Genomic DNA, 26,720 nt, shown 5'->3' with positions numbered 1-26,720 from the left:
CATTCATACCTGTCAGCTTTACAAAAAGAACATGTAGGTAATTTATACCAGCCAAAAGAATTCAGCTCTAGAGAGACCCTTCCAAAGGTAGCAAAAATTTCAGTGACAGTTTTCTGTGTGCATTCTAGAACACCCAATTCACCATTAAATTCCAGAAGTAGTTATCAAGTCACCTTCTACACAAAAACCCACCCATTCATTTCCCTTCTTTTCCTATTCTTTACTTTTCCTTCTATCTTGATGCCTCTTTTTTTCTAGCGTTTCCCACATCCTAATTGTAGAATCCAAGGACAAATGAACTTTTAGTAAGAGGTTTCTTTCTTCATTCCCCTTTCTTCAAGATGTTTCTCTTCCTTACTTCTGTGTTTCTTCTCACACCCCATTCCAATTATTTTTACCTTCAACAATTTCCTTTTGCTCTCTCTGCTCTCATCTCTCCCACTATCCCTTCCATCTCTAACCCCTTTCATTCCTTTCCTTGTTCCTCAGCACTTCCTTGGCCTACTTAGCCAATCAGATGTGGGGGAGATAGAAGCATGAAATTTGGCATAGTCTTACGGCATGACCTAATAAAGATTCAGATATGAGGCCATCGCCAACTCATGCCATGTTGGGTGTGGCAGACATTTTAACAACACTGTCATAATCAGTAAGTAATGTTGTTTTACAGTTAGACATACATGGGATGTTTTTTGGTTCTGCTTCAATGAGACCTTAAAATTGGTGTAAGGACACATTTTGCACTAACACTGTTAATGTGGCCTTGGCAGAATTTAATCACATCTTTCTTTTTTTCTTTCAGATGCTACTTTGGATGAGTGACAGCTGCTTGGTGATTGGGTAATAATGCTGGATCCGGCTATCAAACTCTAGCAGAAAATATCAGACGGCTCCATCAGCTGACTTCCCATACTCAGACATATGTAGATTAGAGGATGGTGATGGTATTGAAGAGACTTCAGACAGCAGGACATTTGTTCCGAGTGGCTCACGACTATGAGTGCCTACCTCAGGGCAGGCTGTCAAAAACAGGGCAGACACCGCCCTCACTGGTGCTATGTTCTTTAATTAGATTTCACCAAGTCAGTAACAAATGTGAACTCCTGAACCATGTATCTGTCTTACCATGGAGTCACAGTTAGTCCCTCAAGACTCTCCACTCTATCTTGCTACCCAGACAAACTGGGCTTTAGTGATAAATGGTCACTTTCATTAAAAAAATAAAAATAAAAATCACAAAATATTCAGGTTGCTTCTGGTCCCAACAGAGCACTCACCCCAGACCACTGGTACCCTAAATCTTACACCAAAGACAACTACCGTATCCAATCCTGTAATAAACTGCCTAACGGTTTATTAACTAGGAGACAGCAATATGAGAGTTGTTTGCAGGTTAAAGCAAGCAAACACACACAAATGAGTTACTATGTAAATCCTAAGAGTTGTAGTGATCTGTCAATTCAAAGGGTCTTTCAGGGCAAACCCAGGGGTAACCTCTGGGGATCTCTGCCTCAGTTTAGAGCCTCTGGCCCTATCAGAGTTCAAACAGCAAGGAAAGAGATGGAAAATTTTCCTGTGACTTGGTTTTATTCCCTTCATTCTGCTTCCAAGTCCACATAGTTTCCTTGCACATAGCATTTCCAAGGTGCTATGACAAAGCCATTAACCAATCCTTTGTATTGCGATGTTCCTTAATGGCCCAGCTGATTTTGATAGTCCTTCTGAATAGGTGAGGGCAGAATAGGGAATGATTCTCTTGCCTGAGTTCACAAATTCAGAGCAAACATTCTCAAAAAGTTATAAAGAAAAACTTACATAGTTTGTTATTGCATGGAATTACAGACATTACAAGCGAGATTCATGCATGCAGCAACTTACAAGCATTTCAGAGAGTCTGAATACTATATACATTCTTATAAGACTAATACATATTCTGAGCAAAACTAACAAAGGTGATCTGGTCCAGTGTCCGGCTAGGAGTTTGTCAGTTCTTAGATAATGCCTGCAGCCTGGGCAAGCACCAGCATCTGGCCTGCAAGCATCACAAGAACAATGGACGTTGGCACAAATCCTGCTACATGAAGTTTAACAGGACCAAACTTCAAAGGGCTGAGGGGAAAAAAAGAACTGAGAAAACTGTGGATAATCCTGACTAACTAAAGAGGAAATACACACATTTAACTGACCAACACAAAGGCCTTGGCTACCCTTGCGAGTTATAGCGCAATAAAGCCGCCCACAGTGCTGTACCTCACTCCCCATCCACACTGGCAAGGCACGTACAGTGCTGCTAGTACTCCACCTCCTCGAGAGGAATAAAAATTATTGCGCTGCTGCTGCTATGCTGCGGCGCCAGTGTGGCTGCCCAAAGTGCTCTGATTGGCCTCCAGAAGTATTCAGCAGTATCCCACAATACCTGTTCTAGCCACTCTGGTCATCAGTTCGAACTCTACTGCCCTGGCCTCAGGTGACCAACCATCAAACCCGCCCTTTATATTTCCCAGGAATTTTTAAAACCCTCGTTTGTTCAGCCAGGCATGGAGTGCTAGATCAGTGAATCTTTCCAGGTGACCATGTCTCCAAGCGAGCCCCAGTATGGAGCAATGGCGAGTTGCTGGACCTCATCAGTGTTTGGGGGGGAGAAAGCTGTCCAGTCCCAGCTGCACTCCAGCCGTAGGAATTACGATACCTTCGGGCAGATATCAAGGGCCATGATGGAAAAGGGTCATGACCGGGATGCACTGCAGTGCAGGATTAAAGTGAAGGAGCTGCGGAGAGCCTACTGCAAAGCCCGCGAGGCAAACAACCGCTCCAGTGCTGCCCCCATGACCTGCCGATTCTACAAAGAGCTGGACGCGATACTTGGGGGTGACCCCACCTCCACTCCGAGCACCACCACGGACACTTCAGAGTGGGGGGGGGGAAGGAGGAGGATAAGGAGGAGGAAGATGGGAGTGAGGGTGCTGGGGTGGAGGGAGACACCCCAGAATCCCTAGAGGCATGCAGTCAGGAGCTCTTCTCAAGCCAGGAAGAAGGTAGCCAGTCGCAGCGGCTGGTACTTGGTGGAGGACAAACAGAAGAGCAGGTTCCCGGCAAACAGCTTTTCCCCCCCCAGGAAGGAATTTTTTCGGCGCAGGCTCTTTGGGAGAGGAGGGTTAGGGCTGCATGCATGCCTAGATGCGGAATAGCGCATTGATGTGGTCTATCACATCACGGTAATTGGCCTCAAGTAATCTCTTTGAAAGTCTCATGGGCAATGCACTTGCGCAGGTTTCTTGGGAGAGCCACCGCGGTCCTTGTCCCAGTCAGGCTAACCTGTCCACGCACTGTGCCGTGAGGGGCAGGGGGACCATTGCTGCACACAGGCAAGCTGCAGGTCACCCACAGCAGCGAGGTATCTTCCAGGACAAACTCCTGTGGAAAATGTTGGGACAGTGTTCAGTGTAGGTGCCCACTGCAGCTGTTGGCTCTCCCCAAGGCACAGAAACCCAGAAGACAGTACAGCCGTGAAACAATCAGTCCCCCTTACTCACCATTTTGGGGCTCCCGTGGGTTGTGTGTGCTCTCTTTGGGACAGGAAAATTATGCTATTGTGTAGACTGTGTGTTCTCTCCTTAGGTGCGAGGGAATCATCACTCTGTCTGGTATAAACAATGCTGTCTCTGTTAAGTGACATGTTAAGTAGCCATGACTGGAGTACAGGTATGGAAGGGTATGTGCTGTTTAGAAAAGACCGATGCAAAGGTAAAGGTGGGGGAGTAGCATTGTATATCAATAATGAGGTGAAATGTAATGAAATAACTAGCAATGCAATGGTTAATACGGAGTCTGTGTGGGCAATGGTCACATTAGGGAAGAAAACTACCAGAGCCTCACCCGGGATAGTGATTGGGGTGTGCTATAGACCGCCAGGATCTGGCTTGGAGACGGATAGAGAGCTCTTTAATGTTTTTAAGGAGGTAAATACTAATAGGAACTGCTTGATCATGGGAGACTTTAACTTCCCAGATATAGATTGGGAAACAAATGCTAGTAATAACAATAGGGCTCAGCTTTTCCTAGACGTGATAGCTGATGAATTCCTCCATCAAGTGGTTGCTGAACCAACGAGGGGGGATGCCATTTTAGATCTGATTTTGGTGAGTAATGAGGACCTTGTTGGGGAAATAGTTGTAGGGGACAACCTTGGCTCGAGTGATCACGAGCTAATTCGTTTCAAAATTAATGAGAGGATATTCAATATTGGATCTGAGACTAGGGTTTACGATTTCAAAAGGGCTAACTTTACTAAATTAAGACGACTAGTTAGGGAAGTGGACTGGACCAACATATTTAGGAATCTAAAGGTAGATGACGCCTGGGGTTACTTCAGGTTGAAATTGCAGGAGTTGTCAGAGGCATGTATCCCGAGAAAGGGAAAACGGCTCGTAGGTAGCAGTTTTAGACCGAGCTGGATGACCAAGCGTCTTAGAGGGGTCATTAAGAAAAAACAGAAAGCGTACCGGGAGTGGAAAATGGGAGGGATCAGCAAAGAAACCTACCTTATTGAGGTCAGAGGGTGTAGGGATGCAGTGAGAAAGGCAAAGCGACGGGTGGAGATGGACCTAGCGAAGGGGATTAAAACCAATAGCAAAAGGTTTTTTAGCCATATAAATAGGAAGAAAACCAAGAAGGAAGAAGTGGGACCGCTTAAAACTTTAAACGGAGTGGAGATTAGGGATAATCTTGGAATGGCACAATATCTGAATGAATATTTTGCCACGGTCTTTAATGAGGCTAATGAAGGGCTAAGGAATAGTGATAGAGGGACCGATGGGAATGAAGATATGGGGGTAGACATTACGGTATCTGAGGTGGAGGCCAAACTTGAACAGCTTAACGGAAGTAAATCGGGGGGCCCGGATAATCTGCATCCTAGAATATTAAGGGAATTGGCGAGTGATATTGCTAGCCCGTTAGCGATGATTTTTAATAAATCTCTAAATTCGGGGATTGTACCATTGGACTGGAGATTAGCTAATGTAGTTCCTATATTCAAGAAGGGGAAAAAAAGTGACCCGGGTAACTACAGGCCTGTTAGTCTAACATCTGTAGTATGCAAAGTAATGGAAAAAATTTTGAAAGAGAGAGTGGTTAAGGAGCAGGAGGCCGATGACAACTGGGATAGATTACAGCATGGATTTACGAAAGGTAGATCGTGCCAAACCAATCTGATCTCCTTCTTTGAGAAAGTAACAGATTTTTTAGACAAGGGAAATGCGGTGGATCTAATATATCTGGATTTCAGTAAGGCGTTTGATACGGTACCGCATGAGGAATTATTGGTTAAATTGGAAAAGATGGGGATCGAAATGAAAATCCAGAAGTGGATAAGGAGTTGGTTAAAGGGGAGACTGCAGAGGGTAGTACTGAAAGGGGAACTGTCGGGTTGGAGGGGGGTTACCAGTGGAGTTCCTCAAGGTTCGGTATTGGGTCCTATTTTATTCAATCTATTTATTGCTGACCTGGGAACCAAGAGTAGGAGAGGGCTGATAAAGTTTGCGGACGACACCAAGTTGGGAGGTATTGCCAATTCGGAGAAGGATCGGGATATCCTCCAGGGAGATTTGGATGACCTTGTAAACTGGAGTATTAGTAACAGGATGAAATTCAATAGTGAGAAGTGTAAGGTTATGCATTTAGGGATGACTAACAAGAATTTTAGTTATAAGCTAGGGACGCACCAGTTGGAAGTAACGGAGGAGGAGAAGGACCTGGGAGTCCTGGTTGATCGTAGGATGACTATGAGTAGGCAATGTGATGTGGCCGTTAAAAAAGCTAATGCGGTCTTGGGTTGCATAAGGCGGGGTATTTCTAGTAGGGATAAGGAAGTGCTAGTCCCGTTATATAAGGCGTTGGTGAGACCTCATTTGGAGTATTGTGTGCAGTTTTGGTCTCCCATGTTTAAGAAGGATGAGTTAAAACTGGAACGGGTACAAAGAAGGGCCACTAGAATGATCCGAGGAATGGAAGGCCTGTCGTATGACAGGAGACTTGAGGAGCTCGGTTTGTTTTCCTTAACCAAAAGAAGGATAAGGGGAGATATGATTGCACTCTTTAAATATATCAGAGGGATAAATACCAGGGAAGGAGAGGAATTATTTCAGCTCAGTGCTAATGTAGACACGAGGACAAACGGATATAAATTGTCAGTCAGGAAATTTAGGCTTGAAATTAGACGAAGGTTTCTAACCATCAGGGGAGTGCAATACTGGAACAGCCTACCGAGGGAAACAGTAGGGGCGAAGGACCTCCATGACTTTAAGATCAAGCTAGATAAGTTTATGGAGGAGATGGTATAATAGGATAACGGGCTTAGTCAATAGGTCAATTAAGTGCCAAACTGGTACTTAATTGGGTCAAATTGGGTCAATGATATGATATTCTTAACCTCTTTCAGAGGGTATGGCTGGAGAGTCTTGCCCGCATGCTCGGGGTTCAGCTGACCGCCATATTTGGGGTCGGGAAGGAATTTTCCTCCAGGGCAGATTGGCAGTGTCCCTGGAGGTTTTTCGCCTTCCTCCGAAGCATGGGGCAGGGGTCGCTTGCTAAAAGAGTGGGTAGATCGGCTAATGTGGCCTGCATCTTGCAGGAGGTCAGACTAGATGATCATAATGGTCCCTTCTGATCTTGAATTCTATGATTCTATGATTCTATAAGTGTTGCATTTTGCCTTTACAGATGCAACCTTGAAATCTAAGCAGTCCGTGTTATCACCGGCTGAGAGACTGCAAAGACTCAGGAAGAGGCCGCGAAAAAGCAAAGAAGAGATGCTGCGAGAAGTGATGCATCAATCTCTTAAAGAGAATAAAAAAAGCACAGGAGTGGAGGGAGAGCAAAAGCAGGATCCGCCAGGAAGATGCAGCGCATCGGCAGCGAAGCACAGAGCACCAGCAGCAAAGCACGGATCGGCTGATAAGCATCATGGAGCGCCAAGCGGACTCTATCCAGGCGCTCATAACCATGCAGGCAGAGCACTACCGGCCCCCCCCCGCAGCCCTTGTCCCAAAACTCTCTCTCTTGTGCCACTATGTCACCTCCAGCCCACTTTCCCCCAACATCTGGGTTCTTACCGCCACCAGCTGCCTCCAACAGCTGTATCTTCACCACCCAGCCCTGAAAACTACGACCCTTACCCTCTGCACTCAACCCCCATCACCATGCAGTATAGCCATCCTGAAGTGCAGCACTCATTGCACAGCACTCCAGACAGGACATACGCAAATCTGTGATTGTACCATTCCCCACCCCACCCCCTTGCCCTTTCTGATTCCCAAGAAGTTGTGTTTCTTTTCAATACATGAATTTTCTTTTCAATAAATGGATTCTTTGGCTTTGAAAACATTATCATCGCAGAAAGTCAAAGATACCTTAGCCCAGGAAAGAAACAGGCACTGCAGATCAGCTTAGCAAACACAGATTCCTACTAACATTGTAACCACTGCACTTCACTCTTGTGCAGGGCACCAGACATTACTGCTGGTTTTCAGCCTCAAATTGCTATCTCAAGGCATCCCTAATCCTTGCAGCCCCGCGTTGGGCCCCTCTAATAGCCCTGCTCTCTGGCTGTGCAAATTCAGCTTCCAGGTGTTGAATCTCGGAGGTCCATGCCTGACTGAAGCTTTCACCTTTCCCTTCACAAACATTATGGAGGGTACAGCACGTGGATATAACTGCGGGGATGCTGTGTTTGGAAAAGTCCAGCTTCCAATACAGAGATCGCCAGCGCTCCTTTAAACGGCCAAAAGCACACTCCACAGTCATTCGGCACCGGGTCAGCCTGTAGTTGAACCGTTCCTTGCTGCTGTCAAGGCTCCCTGTGTAGGGTTTCATGAGCCACGGCATCAATGGGTAAGCCGGGTCTCCAAGGATCACAATGGGCATTTTGACTTCCCCTACTGTGATCTTCCGCTCTGGGAAAAAAGTCCCGGCCTGTTGCTTCCTGAACAGGCCAGTGTTCCGAAAGATGCGTGCATCATACACCTTTCCGGGCCAGCCTGCGTTAATGTCAATGAAACGCCCACGGTGATCCACAAGCGCCTGGAGAACCATAGAGAAATACCTCTTCCGATTAACGTACTCGGATGCTAGGTGGGGTGGTGCCAGAATAGGAATATGTGTCCCATCTATCGCCCCTCCACAGTTAGGGGAACCCATTTGTGCAAAGCCATCCACAATGTCCTGCACGTTACCCAGAGTCACGGTTCTTCTGAGCAGGATGCGAATAATGGCTCTGCAAACTTGCATCAACACGATTCCAACGGTCGACTTTCCCACTCCAAACTGGTTCCCGACCGATCGGTAGCTGTCTGGAGTTGCCAGCTTCCAGACTGCAATAGCCACCTGCTTCTCCACCGGCAGGGCAGCTCTCAATCTCGTGTCCTTGTGCTGCAGGGTGGGGGCGAGCTCAGCACACAGTCCCATTAAAGGGGCTTTTCTCATCCAAAAGTTCTGCAGCCACTGCTCATCATCCCAGACTTGCATGACAATGTGATCCCACCCCTCAGTGCTTGTTTCCTGAGCCCAAAAGCGGCATTCCACGGTGCTAAGCATGTCCGTGAATGCCACAAGCAATTTCGTGTCGTACGCGTTACATGACTCGATATCATCGTTGGACTCCTCACTGCCACTTTGAATCTTAAGGAATAGCTCAACTGCCAAACGTGACGTGCTGGCGAGACTCGTCAGCATACTCCTCAGCAGTTCGGGCTCCATTCCCACAGATCGAAACAGAACACAGATCGCGCTGCACAGAAACCGTTGAAAGATGGCGCCAAATGTGGACGGAAACACAGGGATTGCTAGGATGCAAAGCGATGCATCACGGGGCGTTGGGACAGGACCCAGAATGCCCCGCCCCCTTCCCACAACCCACGGTGCCAGAATGGGAAGAGGTGCTCTGTGGAATAGCTGTGGGATAGCTGCCCATAATGCACCGCTCCCAATGCTGCTGCAAGTGCTGCAAATGTGGCCATGACAGTGTGCTGGCAGTGTGGACAGACTGCAGCGCTTTCCCTACTCAGCTGTACGAAGGCAGGTTTAACTCACAGCGCTGTACAGCTGCAAATGTAGCCATACCCAAAGTATCTCCAGAAAAAGCAGCGTGCTTTATTTGTGAAATGAACATACCATCAGAAGGCCTCCATGATGCTTCTACCCTTGGCCACGATAGTTAAGTCCGCAAGTGTGCACTTCAGCTGCAAGACCAGAGCTTGCTTGCAAAACTAAGTACAAGGGACATAGTGGCACAAGAGGCAAAATATCATGCTAGATGTTTGGTGTCTCTCTACAACAAATTCAGGCAGAAAACAGGCAAAGCAACATAGAGAGGATGTTGCATGGGACTGCTTTTGATGAACTAGCATACACAGTATTGCCAACTCCAAATGTTCAAAAATCATGAGTCAGGCTCACCAAAAATCATGAGATTGGCTTTAAAAATCATAAGATTATATAAAAATAATAGATGTGGTGTTCTTTTATTTGTTTACTGCTTTTGAGACTTTAGAATGCGTAGGGTCACATTTTGAAGCTTTCCCCACAGACATTAGGGTTAGAAACTTACGTTTTCTTTAACAATGAAGGCTGCTGAAATCATCACATATCCGCCTACAGGAGCTGGGGCTTTAAAGGAAACCAATAACTATCATGATACTCATGACACAATTATGAGAAATCGGCAACTCTGCATACACTGATGAGACAAGACTGAATGAAGACATGGCTCCAGTCTTTAAAACTAGCAGACCTCACAAGGCTCTATACAGCTAGACAAGAACAGCATGGGGTGACAGTGGCTGGGCACATTCACAGCACTGAACTAAAATCCCATATCCTTTCACATATTCCAGATCTCCCGCACACAAAGAAGGACACGATGTGCTCATTGCCTTCAACCAGGATACTGGACCTGCCTGCCAAAAAGCATGTGAGGAAGACCGTGACAAACAGCACTTCACTTGTCCCAACCAGCAAAGGGACACGTTTCAAATGAAACCACAGTTTACTGGATCATTCGACCCAGGATGCCCAGCAAAATCTGTGGTTGGGTCACTACTCATGATATTGGATGGTCCAAACATTAAAACTCAGTCTTGTCATCCAGCTACCCTTATTTTGGAATAGAGATGACTAAGGGGGGATATGATAGAGGTCTATAAAATCATGACTGGTGTAGAGAAAGTAGATAAGGAAGTGCTATTTACTACTTCTCATAAACACAAGAACTAGGGGTCACCAAATGAAATTAATAGGCAGCGGGTTTAAAACAAACAGAAGGAAGGATTTCTTCACACAGTGCACAGTCAACCTGTGGAACTCTTTGCCAGAGGATGTTGTGAAGGCCAAGACTACAACAGGGTTTAAACAAACACACACTAGATAAATTCATGGAGGATAGGTCCATCAGTGGCTATTAGCCAGAATGGGCAGGGGTGGTCCCCCTAGCCTCTGTTTGCCAGAAGCTGGGAATGGGATGGATCACTTGATGATTTCCTGTTCTGTTCATTCCTTCTGGGGCACCTGACATTGGCCCCTGTCAGAAGACAGGATACTGGGCTAGATGGACCTTTGGTCTGACCCAGTATGGCTGCTCTTATGTTCTTAGTAATGAACTTCTCCATTAGGCCCCAGTGAGATACAGCTGCTTGCCACTCATTAACTTCGGCCCGTGGCCAGGAGATCAAGCCAAGCTTTATTGCAGTTGAGTGCACACAACTGAACTGGGAGGCAGCTGGTACAGACATGGGGTTCTACTCTGATAACCTCCTTGATGAACTGTGTCAGTTTAAGTATAAAAATTACCTTGAAAAGGCAGCTGGCCAAGATCTGACCCATTGGTCCAAAAGCAGCCATTCCTATTTACTACAGGCCCCAGGTGTTGGATGCCCATCGCTGCTCTACAGACACACTAAGTTTCACAAATCATCCAGCTTTGGTGGTGCATTGCTCTGAGCCGTGAGGCGCTCCAGTCAGAGAGGTGACCACTATCACAGGTTGAGTCAAGACCAGATATCAGCTATAAGTAGATTGATGGTCATCCTCTGCTGGATTAATGCTAGCAAGTAGTGCTTGTCTCCTTGTTCTGTGTGGGCAACTCTTACGTGGAATCTGTCTGTTAGGAAATGCTTGTCACCAGCGGCTACCCCAACCCTCACTCTTCTGCCAGGCAGTCCTGAAAGCAGTAAAGTTGTTAACGTGGACACATCTCTTTTCAGCATCAGCTGTGGGGAGGCCAGGAGGACTCGCTGCTGGCAAGCATTGCTAGCAACAAGTTATTTCCTCACTGCCAACGGACCTTCACTGAGGATGTTCTGTAGGGCCAGACAGATCATCTCTCTCCTTAGAGGGACATGCCTGGATTGTGAGATACCTGCCTTGAGCAGGCTCACCTGCCAGGGTCCTGAACTGTTCCTGTGAGCAGATCGACCCAAGAAGCCACCACATTTCCGGGAGAGAGCTCTGTCCTGCTACAGAACAGCTTTGATTCCAAGAGACAAGCACACTGTGTGTTGTGCTTACAGCCACTGCACAGTGCAGGGCAGCTCCACAAAGCTGCAATGCTTTAAGAGTTCCTTATTCCACTGCAGCCAGCTGGCATCTAGACTATCAGCCCCTCCTGCCCAGAGCCACATTGTACATACTACGAATGGATTCCTGCTGTTCAAGTCTGGAAGGAAAGATTAACCCTGCATGCCTAACAGTTCCCGAGGCTGAGCACCTTGGGGACATCTAATCATATAAACATTCCCTATGCTCCTCAATACACAGGCCCAAAACTCTGAGGCTCAGGAAGGCAGGCTCTTTGAACCAGACCGGCCTGACAGAAATACCATGGCTGGGGAGGAACAAAGCTGGCAGAAAATACTTTGCATATACATAAATCCTCTCAGACCACATTGCAAACATCAATACAATTCAGCCCTACAGGAGGGAAGTGAGTATTATCTGCATTTTACAGATTGGGGATAGAGAGGCAGAGAAGTTAGGGACTTACCCAAGGTCAAGCCATGAGTCAGTGGCAGAGCCAGGAATAGAATCCAGATCTCCTGATTCCCAGTGAGCTGCTGCAGCCATTCTACAACAGTGCCTCAGCATCAGAGACAGCAACAAGGCCGGGGTGTGTGTGTGTGGGGGGGGGGGGGAGAATATGACGTTTTCCTCCGATTATGGGAAGAGCTGTACATTGAGGAGGGATCAGAGGAGGGCATGGGAGGCTGCTTAAGCATGGGCAAATACTTCAGTTTTTGCAAAGCAAAGACAGCAGGAAAGAAGAATTTTTTACTTTTAGTTTTATAATCCAGTGTAGCCGTTTGCTTATAACGTTTAGATTCCATTACAAATCCAGGAAGCCCCGGACAAAAGATGTGCTTGTTCCTCTACAGTAAACTACATACCTGCCATATCCTTTGCATGTTCCTAGAAGCCAGAGTGTAAGCAAGTTTTATTTTGTAACCAAATCAATTTCACTCCATCCTGACTAGGTGGTATGCTGCTGGCAGTTAGTCCCTTGTGGCATGGTACGTGCTGTCTATTTGTAGCACGCCTATAGGAAAAGCAGGTATTCCCAGCCCTATGGCAGAGACTGTAACCCATACATATGGAGAGTTTTTAAAACAACCTGAATCCCTTTCCCCACTTCCTTTCCTTAGAAAAGAGTCACTTCATCAAATCTCAAAATGTTCTCGTTAAAGAGGAAAAAAATACACAGCAGCGTAGCTCATGCAATTTTAATCAAACTAATGTCTGCAAAGGGGTGGGGGGGGGGAGGGAGGGAAGAGTGAGGGGGAAAGGGGAAGATTATGGTGCTGCTCATTCAAAGCGCTCCCATTTATTCCACATCTGTGATCCCTTTGTGCTCACCACAGCAGCAAGGAGTACGAAATGTACAAAGCGAACATGTTGTGCACACAGAGCGGTCTCTTTGTTTTAGTCACCGGCTGCTGCTAATGTCAGAGGGAGAATCTCCTGGGAGCAACACTTCGCTGGAAGCGCCAGCTAATTACACACTGACAAAAGCACTGGGAAAAAAATCCCATCCCACAGATAACTTTTCACTGGGCCAGAAGTGGGGGGGGGGGGGGGGGGGCGGAGAATCACCACCAGGAAGAGTCAGCGGAACAAGAGGGATATACAAGGAAGGCAAATAGTTGCACTCTGAACTGGCTTTACATTTAGGGATCCTAAGTGGGATGCAGGGGATAGAAGACAAGATGAAAGCAGTCTTCAAAAAGCTTGAAGCCCAAACAGCTGAATTTACTGGAACAGCAAAGCACAAGCATCTAAATGGTGGAGGGAAATGCTAGAAGGCACCTGTAGAGATCTGCATCTACGCTTGCTATAAAGAGACAGCAGCACTTTCTATACAACTACCTAACCTAAACATTTTTTGGAATGCCAGGCTAAAAGCTGGCACCCTAACATCAAGATAAAGTGGGGAGCTCTAGGTGTGGCAGTCATGTGCCAGCTCTTCTAATGACCACCATTTTCTAAAGAGTGACACACAAGGAGGAAATGAACTCCTAACAGCGTCTTTATACAAGAGGGGGAGAAAAACATGGCCTTTTGGTTAGAGCAGGGAAACAAGCAAGAATTCTGGGGCTTTATTCCTGTCTGTCATTGTCATCGCTGTGTGATTCTGCAAGTCACCACCTCTATGCCTCTGCTTCTCCACTCGTAGACTGGGGATAATGATACTCATCCACCTCACAGAGGGAATCCGAGGCTTTAATACTGTTTATAAAGCATTTCATTCATCAGACCACCCCCTGAAACAGACACACACCTGGATCTCGAGTCTCACACGCACTCCACCAGCATACTGATTATCAGGAGACTGAAGGCGCAGTGGTTTCTCACCATGGCTCAGGTATTAACCCAAAGCCACTGAGATGCATCAGGGAACTGGCTCCGGCTTCTAGACAGGGATTAAGGCATACAAAATGAGAATTTCAAACAAGCAGCAGGGAAGCACATGTGCACACCCACAGCAGCAAATAATCAGGTGCCAAGAAGATTAACTCCATGGTACTGGAGTTGACAAAGGAATAAGAGTCATTGTGTTTCAAGGGATGCTGCTCCTAGACAAACAAACCCAACCAGCAGGAATGAGGGTACAATCTACGCAAACATCCTCTAAAATACAAATGTTTATTCGCAAGGAATGAAAGTCTCTGGTTTTATGTAGTCCACAAAAATGGTGCAGACTTCCTGCTGCTGGCTCGGCAACAGCTGGCAAGATAATGGGGAGCCTGCTAGGCGTCCTACGAAAGTATGGTCCCTGTACGTTTACCTTAGCTAGCAGTAGTTTTCTGGTGTATATGAAGCTGCTCTTCCTCATTCCCTGCAGACCAGGGTCATTGAGCACCCAGGTGCCAGGCACTTTGCATACAGCATGTTGGCAGAATGCAGGTCACAAAAGCACCATACACTCATTGCATTGATACACATGCATCAGGCACAGCAGGAAGCACTCCAGTGAGTGCTCTCTGAGAGTGGAACACCAAACCACTGGGCAGGGACCATCATGCCACTGACAAGTGGGAAAATCAGTTCTGGTTCTGCATCGAAATTCCACAATTCAGTGCTGGTACTGCAGTGCCTAGGGGAATTAGAAGGGAATGCTCCTCAGCAGGTTCTTTAAAACAGAACATGCCTGTCTCTAAGGACCAATTAAGATGGAATTTTTAAGCTATCATGACACCTGTTTGGGGTGGAGGAGTAAGAGAGAACCCTGGGGTCTTGACCAATATTCACTCTTTCAGTAAAAAAACAGATGCTGATTCTCAAGGCTGCGTGTGAGATATGGCCAAGAGCAGAACAGCTTGTCCCTACTTTGCCAACACAGACATTGCCGGTGCAGTGACTGTAAAGACTTTTGCAGAGATATTTGAGAGATGAGGCTCTCGGTGGAATCCATTTGCAGTCTAACGACTAAACGAGATTTTCACAGGAGCACATGGCATAAGAGCTACATTCAATGGACAAAATGCACATTGTGATGGGGTTTAAGTGACAAATCCTAATGTTAGTGCTGCTACAGTGGGAACAGTTCCCAGGTAAATGGCCCGTAGCAATATCTCCTCGGGATATGATAGTCAGATTTCTTACGCTTAATCAGGTTCAGCATAGGTTTGTACTCCTGGCTTAACCTGCAGGTCTCCTGTCAAGGAGTTTCAGGGAATGACAAGTGATTCAATAGGTGGTTCTCTTTTCTAGTATATCTGTATCTCATACTATTTCCCTCACCTTGGTAACTTCAGCTAAGAAACAATGGGTGTCTGGTGGGCTCAGGTGACTGGCGATGGGGACCCATAGGTCACTGGTTCAAATCAAACACAGGTGGGTAGTGACCAAAAGCAGGTAACACCTGATACTTCTGCAGTAGATTATGAAAGAAAATTTGAAGATTTCAGTCTGGCTCCTAGTGTACAAGTGACCACATCAAAAGCCATCCCTGTAATGGGTACTATGCAGCTTGCTGGTTGCAGTCTTAACGGAAGCCCCAAGGACTGAATGGGCTATGGAAAACAGACTCCCCTCTTGAACCCCTAAAGGTGGTCAATGATATAGCGACAAAGGGAAGCTTGCACTTGCCTGTTCCTTGGCTAGATCGGGAACCTCAGACTGGCACCTTTCACTAGGGTGACCAGACAGCAAATGTGAAAAATCTGGATGGGGGTTGGGGGTAAAAGGAGCCTATATAAGAAAAAGACCCAAAAATCGGGACTGTCCCTATAAAATCGGAACATCTGGTCACCTTACCTTTCACCAGCAGTGAATTCACTTGACATGAGAAGCCCTGAGCAGAGATAGGAGTCCCAGTGGTGTCTTGCCAAGGTTCCATCCATCCTTTCATTTCATTCTGTGTCTAGCTACAATTCCATTATAGACCACCACAAGACACTGGAAAGAATTAGATGGGACCTTTGGTAGGATCCTCTTGAAGTAGATGAAATCTGACAAGCATCACGTCTCTGAGGTGAAAGACATTGCACTGTCTGCCCTGGCCACAAAAATAAGGTGGAAATAATCTAAATGAACTAAACACTAGTACAGCGGTTCTCAAACTTCACTGCATCGCAAACCCCTTCTGACAACAAAAATTGCTACACAACCCCAGGAGGGAGGACTGAAGGGCTTCAGCCTCAGGTGGGGGGGGGGGAGGCCTATAACCTGAGGCCCCCTCCCCCATGCACACACTCAGGGCTGAAGCCCTTGGGCTTCAGTCATGGGCAGTGGGGCTTGGGCTTCCGCCCTGGACCCCAGCAAGGCTAATGCTAGCCCTTGGCAACCCCATCAATACGTGTGTGCATTAGGGGGTAACCAAATGGCAAGAGACAGCATGGAGGTAACCACCCCGCTCCCTCTATTCTAGCCCAGAGGATGGGCCTTGCCAAGCCTATTTGAAGTCTTGCTTTAATACCGGGTACAGAGTCCAGCTTTGGATAGGGATGCCTGGATACAACTTACCCCACCCATGAGCCACTGTCTGAAGGGGGAACTGGTCCCATGGAAGTGGCTCCCAGGTGGTTCCACCTCCCAGCCACCATAGCCACCAGTGAGACAACTACTTCAGATGCAAATTCACTTCCAGTGCCCCACTAAGGAACTGCTGCTTCCTCCAGACCTACATGCGGGGGAGTGCTGCTACTGGACAGGTTGTCTAGAGCAGTGGTGTGCACACTGGGGTGAGAGGCATTCTCTCAGGGGACACCAAGAAACGGGGATCCAGCAGATACTGCTGCCATAATAGTGGGATTAAAATAGACTGCGTATTGTGGGCAAGAGTGAGATTATTAAAAAAATAAAAATAAAAAATAAATAGTCCTCCCACTCTGCAGACAACATGAATGCTTCAGCCAGCAGCTGCCGCTCTCTGGATGCCTACCTCTGAAGGCAGCACCACTGCCAGCAGCAGTGCAGAAGTAAGAGCGGCAGCTGCTGGCTGGGGCATTCATGTTGTCTGTGGTACAGGAGAACCATTTTTTTTAATCCCAATCCCATACTATCCACTCCCGCTGTGTTTGTTGAATTTTTATCCTGCTCCCGCTATTATGGCAGCGGGATCTCAGTCCCACTGAAGGGTAGAGCCCTTGGGGAAAAAAACAAGGCAAACCAAAAAACAGTTTCAGATTACAAGCACTGGAGGGGGCACAACAAATTCTGTGAATGGTAAAGGGGTCGCAACTGTAAAAGGTTTATGCATCACTGCTCTAGCGTGTGGCCCTTGGTATTACTTGTGATGCCTCCAGAGTTTTATTTGTTAAATAAGCACTGCAAGCACCAGCCCGCAGCATTTGTTCGGACCAAGTTTTGCAACTGTTGTATGCAGATGGACCCAAAGTGGCATCGTTGTAAAACTGAAGGATTCCTGGAAGCCCTAGTGATGCTACATCACTGATGCAATGGGTCCTCCCAGTCTTCTCAAAATGCCCCACATCGCCCCTTCTGGTGACTCTTCTGTTCAAGGCTCTGCACTTTGTAGCCTATAGGCATGTCTGGCTGGCAGGTTCAATAGTTCCTTACTTATATATTATGGGCCTTCTGAGCCTCCAGCAACTATAGCTCGTGTCTCTTTGCTAGCCTCTTCCTTCATGAGATCCATGTACTCCTGTGCAAGCTAGCTAACCTTCAAGGAGCTGTGCTAGGAACTGTGGGATAAGCACCCACACTGCTGTGGTATGCCAACGGTGTGCAGACAGGCTGTTCTAGTGCACCTGAAACAGGATGGACTGCTGCAAAGGAGCTGAATTTTACATCAGTATAATTTGCAGTGGTACGGTTCTTCAATGGTTACAGGGCTGAAAAGCCTTGTCATTAACCCTTGGATGAGTAACTTATTGCTTATGTATTTTCCAGGGTCTGTATACACAGCACGAACTGGCAGGCAAATCGGATTTTCAAGATTCTCTCACTTTCAAGAAGAGAAAACAATATATTTAGTGCTAGTGTTTGTAACAGAGAAATAGGTTTATTTAGCATTTATAGAGCCAAGTTCCCTTAAATACGTGTGTAACAAACTGAAAGGGTGTGTGGTCACAACCTGATCCATCCATGTCTGAGGGGCACCCTGTCCTGCCTATTCTGGCTAAAAAATATTTCTTTTGCATATATTTCATAGGTAATATGATGTTGAATTACTGTTCTTAGTAATAGGTAATATTTAATAATGCCCTTTAGAGTGCTGCATACCAGAACATATGCAGCACCTGACTAGCTCCAGAGATTATGACAGCCAAGTTTTGAACAGCCTAGTGGAAAATGCAGGACTGAGATTTTGAACACGCTGCTCCTGATCACATCAAATTTAAAGTCAGCAGCCCCGAGACCCACCTGGAGAGTCTACCAGACCAGTAGGGCCCTGAAAGCTAAGAGTGAAGATCACAGACCTAAATAAAATCAGAGGAACTAGAGGTGGGGTAGATGTTGCAGAAAGGAAAAAGGTAACCGATTGCTACTAACTCAGGGTATGGCTACCCTGGCGATTTGCAGCGCTGGAAAGCCTCCACCAGCGCTGCAATTAGTAAGTGGCCACACCTGCAGGGCACTTCCCGCGCTGCAACTCCCTGGCTGCAGCGCTGGCCGTACACCTCACTCAGCATGGAGAATAAGGATTCCAGCGCTGGTGCTGCAGCGCTGGTCATCAAGTGTGGCCACACACCAGCGCTGTGATTGGCCTCCAGGGTATAAGGATGTATCCCAGAATGCCTGTTCAGCCACTCTGCTCATCAGGTCAGACTCTACTGCCCTGGCCTCAGGTGACCCGCCCTTTAAATGCCCCGGGAATTTTAAAAATCCCCTTCCTGTTTGCTCAGCCAGGTGTGGAGTGCAATCAGTGAATCTTTACAGGTGACCATGCCTCCACGTGGCAAACGAGCCCCAGCATGGAGCAATGGCGAGCTGATGGACCTCATCAGTGTTTGGGGGGAGGAATCTGTGCAGGCACAGCTGCGCTCCAGCCGTTAAGAATTATGATACCTTTGCCCAGGTATCAAGAGCCATGCTGGAAAGGGGCCATGAGCGTGACGCGCTGCAGTGCAGGGTAAAAGTAAAGGAGCTGCGGAGTGCCTAATGCAAAGCACGCGAGGGAAACCGCAGATCCGGTGCTGCCCCCACGACCTGTCGGCTTTACAAGGAGCTGGATGCGATTTATGGGGGTGACCCCTCTGTAAATCCAAGGACCACGATGGACAGTTCAGAGCCGGTAGAGGAGGGGGAGGGGGAGGGGGAGGCAGACAGTGAGGCTACTGTGGTGGGGGAAGACACCCCGGAGTCCCAGGAGGCATGCAGTCAGGAGCTCTTCTCAAGCCAGGAGGAAGCTAGCCAGTCGCAGCCCCTGGAACTTGGTGCAGAAGAATCACAGGAGCAGGTCCCAGGTAAGCAGCTTTTATTGCAATGCAAAGGTTTTGGGAGAGGAGGGGGGGTGGTATGGCTGCATGCTTGTATGCCTAGACATGGAATATCCCATTGATGTGGTCTATCACGTCGCGGTAATCTGCCTCTGTAATCTCTTCAAAAGTTTCTGCAAGAGCATAGGCAATTCGCGTGACCAAGTTTAAAGGGAGAGCCAGTGTGGTACCTGTCCCAGTCAGGCTAATGCATCCACGCCACTGTTCCAGGAGGGGTGGGGGGACCATGGCTGCACACAGGCAAGCTGCATAGGGGCCAGGGCGGAATCCGCATTGTTGTAGGAGACCCTCCCTTGCTTCCCAGGTAACCCGCAGTAGGGAGAAATCTTCAACTATTAACTCCTGTGGGAAATGGAGGGAGTGTTTCAGTGCAGGTCCCAACTGCTGCTTCCTGCCTTTACCAAAGCCCAAAAAAAGCAGTGCACCCATGAAGCAAAAAGCACCCTGCCCAGGCAAACCGCGGCAAGAACCCCAGGTTTAATTCCTGAGGGACATGGAGGGAGTGTTTCCCAGCATGTCTCCCAGGTTTTATTGACTTCTACTTCTACTATGCCATACCCTCACTTACCATTTCTGGGAGGCTGTGAATTCTCTAGCTGTATTTGAAATGTCTGAGGAATGCTACAGTGTGAGACTTGAAACTAACTTCAGATTATACACAATGCAGGCTCTCTTAAAATGTATCATTTGCTGTATTTTTATAGTGACCTTGACTAGTCCTGGACCGGTCTTATCAGTGACTGAAAGAAAGCTTCAGAACCTGAGAAGGAAGCCTAACAAAAGCAAGGAAGATTTGGTGAAGGCAGTTATGAACCAGTGTGCAACAGAGAATAAAACTGCGCAGGAATGGAGAGAAAAGATGCAGCACTGGAAGGAAACAGAAAGCAGGAGAAAGGCGTTGACGCTGAAGAAAACCACGAGGCAGCTTATAAACCTCATAGCGCGCCAAACAGACTGTATGCAGTCACTGGTAGCAATGCAGGCAGAGCACTACCGTGCCAAACCCCCACCCTCCCAAACCTCTTTCCCCTATGCACCAATGTCAGCTCCAAGTCCCGTTCCCCAGCATCCAGGTTCTTACCTACACCATCACCAGCTGCCCCCGACACCTGTACGGTCACCGATGAGCCCAGAGAACTACGACCCTTACCCTCTGCACTCAACCCCCATCACCATGCAACAGTACAATCCTGAGGTGCACAGCACTCCTGGCAGTACATATGAAAAACTATGAATGTACAGTTCAACAACCAACCCCCCTGCCCTTTTACTTGCTTTTTTTTAAATAAATGATTTCTTTGATTATGAAACAGTTTTTATTATTGCATAAAGTGAAAGATAACAAACACCAAGGAAAACACAGGTAATTAAAAGCACTGTAACCAGTGCACGTCATTCCTGGGCAAGGCAAAAAACACTACTGTTGGCTTTCAGCCTCAAATTCCTCCCTCAAGGCATCTCTAATCCTTGTTGCCCTGTGGTGGGCGTCTCTAGTAGCCCTGCTGTCTGGCTGTACAAATTCAGCCTCCAAGACTTGTACCTCGTAGGTCCATGCCTGGCTGAATGTTTCACCCTTCCCTTCACAAATATTATGGAGGGTACAGCAAGCGCATATAACTGCAGGGATGCTGCTTTCCCCCAAGTCTAGCTTCCCATAAAGGGCTCTCCAGCGCCCCTTTAAACGCCCGAAAGCACACTCCACAGTCATTCGGCACCGGCTCAGCCTGTAGTTGAAACGGTCCTGGCTCCTGTCCAGCTTCCCTGTATAGGGTTTCATGAGCCAAGGCATTAATGGGTAAGCAGGATCCCCAAGGATCACAATGGGCATTTCAACATCCCCTACTGTGATCTTTCGGTCTGGGAAAAATGTCCCTTCCTGCATCTTCCTGAACAGGCCACTGTTCCGAAAGATGCGTGCATCATGCACCTTTCCAGGCCAGCCTGTGTAAATGTCAATGAAACGCCCACGGTGATCCACAAGCGCCTGGAGAATCATAGAGAAATACCCCTTGCGATTAATGTACTCGTAGGCTAGGTGGGGTGGTGCCAGAATAGGAATATGCGTCCCATCTATTGCCCCTCCACAGTTAGGGAAACCCATTTCTGCAAATCTATCTACAATGTCCTGCATGTTCCCCACAGTCACGGTTCTCCTTAGCAGGATGCGATTAATGGCCCTGCAAACTTGAATCAAAACAATTCCCACGGTCGACTTTCCCACTCCAAACTGGTTCCCGACCGATCGGTAGCTGTCTGGAGTTGCCAGCTTCCAGATTGCAATAGCCACACGCTTCTCCACCGTCAGGACAGCTCTCAATCTCGTATCCTTGCGCCGCAGGGTGGGGGCGAGCTCAGCACACAGTCCCATGAAAGTGGCTTTTCTCATACGAAAGTTCTGCAGCCACTGCTCATCATCCCAGACTTCCATGACAATGTGATCCCACCACTCACTGCTTGTTTCACGAGCCCAAAAGTGGCGTTCCACAGTGCTGAGCATTTCCGTTACCGCCACAAGCAATTTCATGTCACCTGCATTAGGCAAATCCAGATCATCGTCGGACTCCTCACTGTCACTTTGGAGCTGAAGGAATAGCTCAACTGCCAAACGTGATGTGCTGGCGACAGTCATCAGCAAAGTTCTCAGCAGCTCAGGCTCCATTTCACACAGAAAGCGTGCTGCACTCACAATGGCTAGAAACGTGGACGGGGAAACTGTGACTGCTGGGAAGTGAAGCGATGCACCATGGGGCGTTGGAACAGGAAGCGGAATGACCCACACACTTCCTTCCCCTTCCCACAATACACAGCGCCAAAATGGGACGAGGTGCTCTGTGGGATAGCTGCCCACAATGCACCTCTCAGTACAGCGCTGCAAATGCTACAAGTGTGGCCACACTGCAGCGCTGGTAGCTGTCAGTGTGGCCACACTGCAGCGCTGGCCCTGCACAGCTGGACGACCAGCGCTGCAAACTACCAGCGCTGCAACTCGTCAGTGTAGCCATACCCTCAGCCAGTAGTGGACTGTTCTGTTGAGAGGTCCAGTTCAGTTTTAAAGCAATAGAAGCTCCATCACTTGTCTTTGCAAGACTAGTTTACAGTCTAATATTTGGATCATTATGAGATTTCCACCCCCCAGCATTCAGTTTGGCAGTTTTTCCATCTCTTTAGTCCTAATTCTATCCTCTTCTGCACACCCCTAGAAAATTCTCCCTTAGGTGACTAGTACAGATAGAGTGGTTATTCTACTGTCATTAGGCCAACATGCTAAGGATTTTGAATATTTCACAGGCGACAGGTCATTGTTCAAGAACAGTTCTGAACAGCAGACGAGTCATGCTAAGCTAGTAGAGGTTATTTATGTTTGCTCACATCCCTAAGGCAGTTTTTCTTTAATAAAGTACATTGAAGAAGGGGAGGAGGAATAGGACAGGAGAGACTTGAAGTTGTTTCTTATAGACACACAGCAAGTTATGTGCTCTTGAAAAACAGATCTGAAAGATAAATAAGGTCATGCTTTGGGCTTCTTGCCCTCAGACATCCTGAAATATAAGAAACCCTGGGAACACTGTTAAAGCAAATTTAGTAGAGAAAGACCAAAGGATGGTCCTTTGTATGGTTTTAAAAAAAAAAAATACATTTGAACAATCTTTCCTTCAACTTTCTGAAGACTGCCTGGCTTGCCTTCCTTTGTTTCATGCGGGTAGCATAGGTGGCATGAAAGCCTTAAGAGGGTTAGATGTGAACAGTGAGTACCATCACCTTTCAAGATGAAAGGCGTTCTGAAATATCCAAAAGCACTTTTACAAACATATACTCTGTACATGTGCATGCACATACACAATGCACCACTGAAATGCAACCATGTCTGAGACGGAATGTGGCAGGGCAGCTGTTCCAGTGTATGGTAACACTGCAGAACAAACTGAGGACAGGCCCAGCAAAGAAAGTAACAGAACGCCACTAGCTGTCACCTTCAGCCCCCCACTAAAACCTCTCCAGCACCTCATCAAGGATCTACAACCTATCCAGAAGGATGATCCATCACTCTCACAGATCTTGGGAGACAGGCCAGTCCTCGCTTACAGACAGCTCCCCAACCTGAAGCAAATACTCACCAGCAACCACACAACAAAAACACTAACCCAGGAACCTATCCTTGCAACAAAGCCCTTTGCCAACTCTGTCCACATCTATTCAGGGGACACCATCAGAGGTCCTAATCACATCAGCCACACTATCAGAGGCTCGTTCACCTGCACAACTACCAATGTCTCTCTGCCATGTGCATTGGCCAAACCGGACAGTCTCCACGTAAAAGAATAAATGGACACAAATCAGACGTCAAGAATTATAACATTCAAAAACCAGTTGGAGAACACTTCAACCTCTCTGGTCACTTGATTATAGACCTCAAAGTCACAATACTCCAACCAAAAAAATTCAGAAACAGACTCCAATGAGAAACTGCAGAACTGGAATTAATTTGCAAACTTGACACCATTAAGTTAGGCTTGAATAAAGACTGGGAGTGGATGGGTCCTTACACAAAGTAAAACCTATTTCCCCATGCTAATTTTCCCCCTTACTGTTACTCACACCTTCTTGTCAACTGTTGGAAATGGGCCATCCTGATTATCACTACAAAGGTTTTTTCCTCCCGCTGATAATAGCCCACCGTAACTGATTACCCTCATTATAGTTAGTATGGCGACACCCATTTTTTTCATGTCCTGTGTGTGTGTGTGTGTGTGTGTGATATATTCCTACTGTATTTTCCACTGCATGCACCTGATGAAGTGGGTTTTAGCCCACAAAAGCTTATGCTGAAATAAATTTGTTGGTCTCTAAGGTGCCACAAGTATTCCTGTTCTTTTTGCTGATACAGACTAATGCAGCACGCAGCTACCACTCTGAAAACTGAGGCGCGTAAGTGAAGAATACCATAGTGCAGGAGTCAGCAACCTTTCAGAAGTGGTGTGCCGAGTCTTCATTTATTCACTTTGATTTAAGGTTTCGCGTGCCAGTAATACATTTTAACCTTTTTAGAAGGTCTCTTTCTATAAGTCTATAATATATAACTAAACTATTGTTGTATGTAAAGTAAACAAGGTTTTTAAAATGTTTAAGAAGCTTCATTTAAAATTAAATTAAAATGCAGAGCCCCCCGGACCAGTGGCCAGGACCCAGACAGTGTGAGTGCCACTGAAAATCAGCTCATGTGCTGCCTTTGGCACGTGTGCCATAGGTTGCCTACCCCTGCCATAGTGAGAAGTTTGGAAAAAAAATAATGTAATTACATCAAATGGCACTTGGCCAAGATACCACAGTTAAACCCTACTCTTAAGAAATGTACCATGTGATTACTAACGATCCTCTAAGTGGCCAGAGTACTTCACTTTCACACTTCATCAAAAGACAGAACCTGCAGCAGCTTAGCACTTCTAACACTATGTTGGGTCATTGGTTCACTAGTGAATTATAGGAGGGGACACCCTTACTGAAATATTATGCAACACTTGAGTTTTTCTTGAAATCCTCCCTTCCACAATATCTCCAACTTATCAACAGATGGGTGACAGTATTACTAGTCAGCATTTTGTGGAATGAGGTTACATTTATCCACATTGCTGCTTTACTTTCTTTGGTCTACCCCGGATACCTCTTCCTTCCCTTAAGAGCAGACTAGAAAGCCATAATACCTTCATTTTTTTCTAGATTTTTTTTTAATAGTGTAAACAATTTACTTACAGACAATGAAAAAAAATTAAATACAGTTAAACCCACTTAAAATAAATACTTTCTGAAGGAATATCAGCTGGAGACTGCTTGCCGACTTATTATAATCCACCATGCCCAGGGAAATCCTCTTAAACCTATATCAGATAAAGATTGTAAAACTGTTATAGGACTAAGCTGACTGGGCAGCCACAGTATCAAGATGGAAAAATGTCTCCTCTCAGCCCCTCAAAACCACGAGGCAGTTCGCTACTAACTCAGGCCTAGGTTTCTTTCTGAACACCTCCCCTCCTAGGATCATACGCTTCCTATATGAAGAGCCCAAGCTGTTCAGTATTTCAGGATCTATAGAAAACACCACAGGCTTGTTTGACAAAACAGGAGAAATAAAGTTGTGAGCATTAATCATTCAAACTTCGTAAAGGTCTCAGAGATGCCATTGGTAAAAAGTGCATGTGCAGACACTTAAGCCTCAAAAAAGACCCTCCCCTTTTTAGATACTTTATTATTCCCCCTTTTACAGATGGGAAGATTGAGGCATAGAGATATTAAGTGACTCGCAAAAGGCGATAGCATGTCAGTGGCAGAGCCAGGAGCTCTTAAGTTACTGCTTCAGCCTCTTGATTATGCTCTTCTCCATTACAAATCCCACAATTTCCCGTCAACCAACCTTACCACCTCACTCCCTAAATCACCAGCAATTAGAAAAGTCATTTGAGTACTTGAATCAAAGAACCTTGGGCAGAAGTCTCTTGATTACCGTACAAAACGGCAAGAAAACTTTTTCCCCAACCCCACCTTCTGACTTTCACACAACAGCCAATGTTTTGGATAGAAAGCATCCTCCCCATGAAGTAGAAAAAAAACAAACCCAACAGCCGCCCTAGGCTAGGACTTGAGAACCAAAAGTTGAAAGTGATCCATTTAAGTTGGCTCTCCAAGTTTGAGTGATGTGGAAACAGTACGAACAGCATCAATCTAGAAAGTACATTAGATTTAAAATATATATATATATAAAAAATCACAATCTGATGTATTATTAGAAACATGGTTAGAATTACTTGTTGCTGCAACTATTTCTAGAGTTTACGTGGTGCCCCTTTAAAAAAAAAAGGGCAGCAAAACTGTAGTCACTATTGAGAGGGAACACTGATTGGTGACCAAAAAGGTATACACAAGCAGAGACAGAGGCAGGCTAGCTTTACAATGGGCATTAAATGTCTCCTGCTATGCTGGGACGTGGTTCTTCCTTCGCATGGGGAGGGGATCAGACTTATTTTGTGCATCAAAGCTGGCAAAGAATAGCACTAGCATCAGCTACAAAAACAGCTGCCCCTGCCTCTAAGGAGCAGACAGACAGACAGATGCAGAAAAACCAAACCTAAGAGACTGGAGATGAAGAAAGAATGAAGTAATCCTAGAGGGAAAATGAATTAAAAAAAAAAAAAAAGAGTGGGAGGAAGGCGGAAACGTAGCAAAACATCCCCAAGAGAGGCAGCAGGAAAATGGGAGATGTGAAACGTGAAATTTTTTGCT

General features: G+C 46.6%; 1 protein-coding gene across 3 annotated transcripts in view; it reads right to left on the bottom strand.

The window, feature by feature from the left end:
• IGSF3 (immunoglobulin superfamily member 3) overlaps nucleotides 1–26,720 on the bottom strand; it is a 149,507-nt gene that overhangs the window by 74,167 nt on the left and 48,620 nt on the right. The window lies entirely within an intron of this gene.

This window comes from Mauremys mutica, chromosome 1 (assembly GCF_020497125.1).
Source record: "Mauremys mutica isolate MM-2020 ecotype Southern chromosome 1, ASM2049712v1, whole genome shotgun sequence".
Classification (NCBI taxonomy): domain Eukaryota; kingdom Metazoa; phylum Chordata; order Testudines; family Geoemydidae; genus Mauremys; species Mauremys mutica.
Note: the sequence above shows the minus strand (reverse complement) of the source record. Positions and strands in the feature narration are given on the sequence as shown.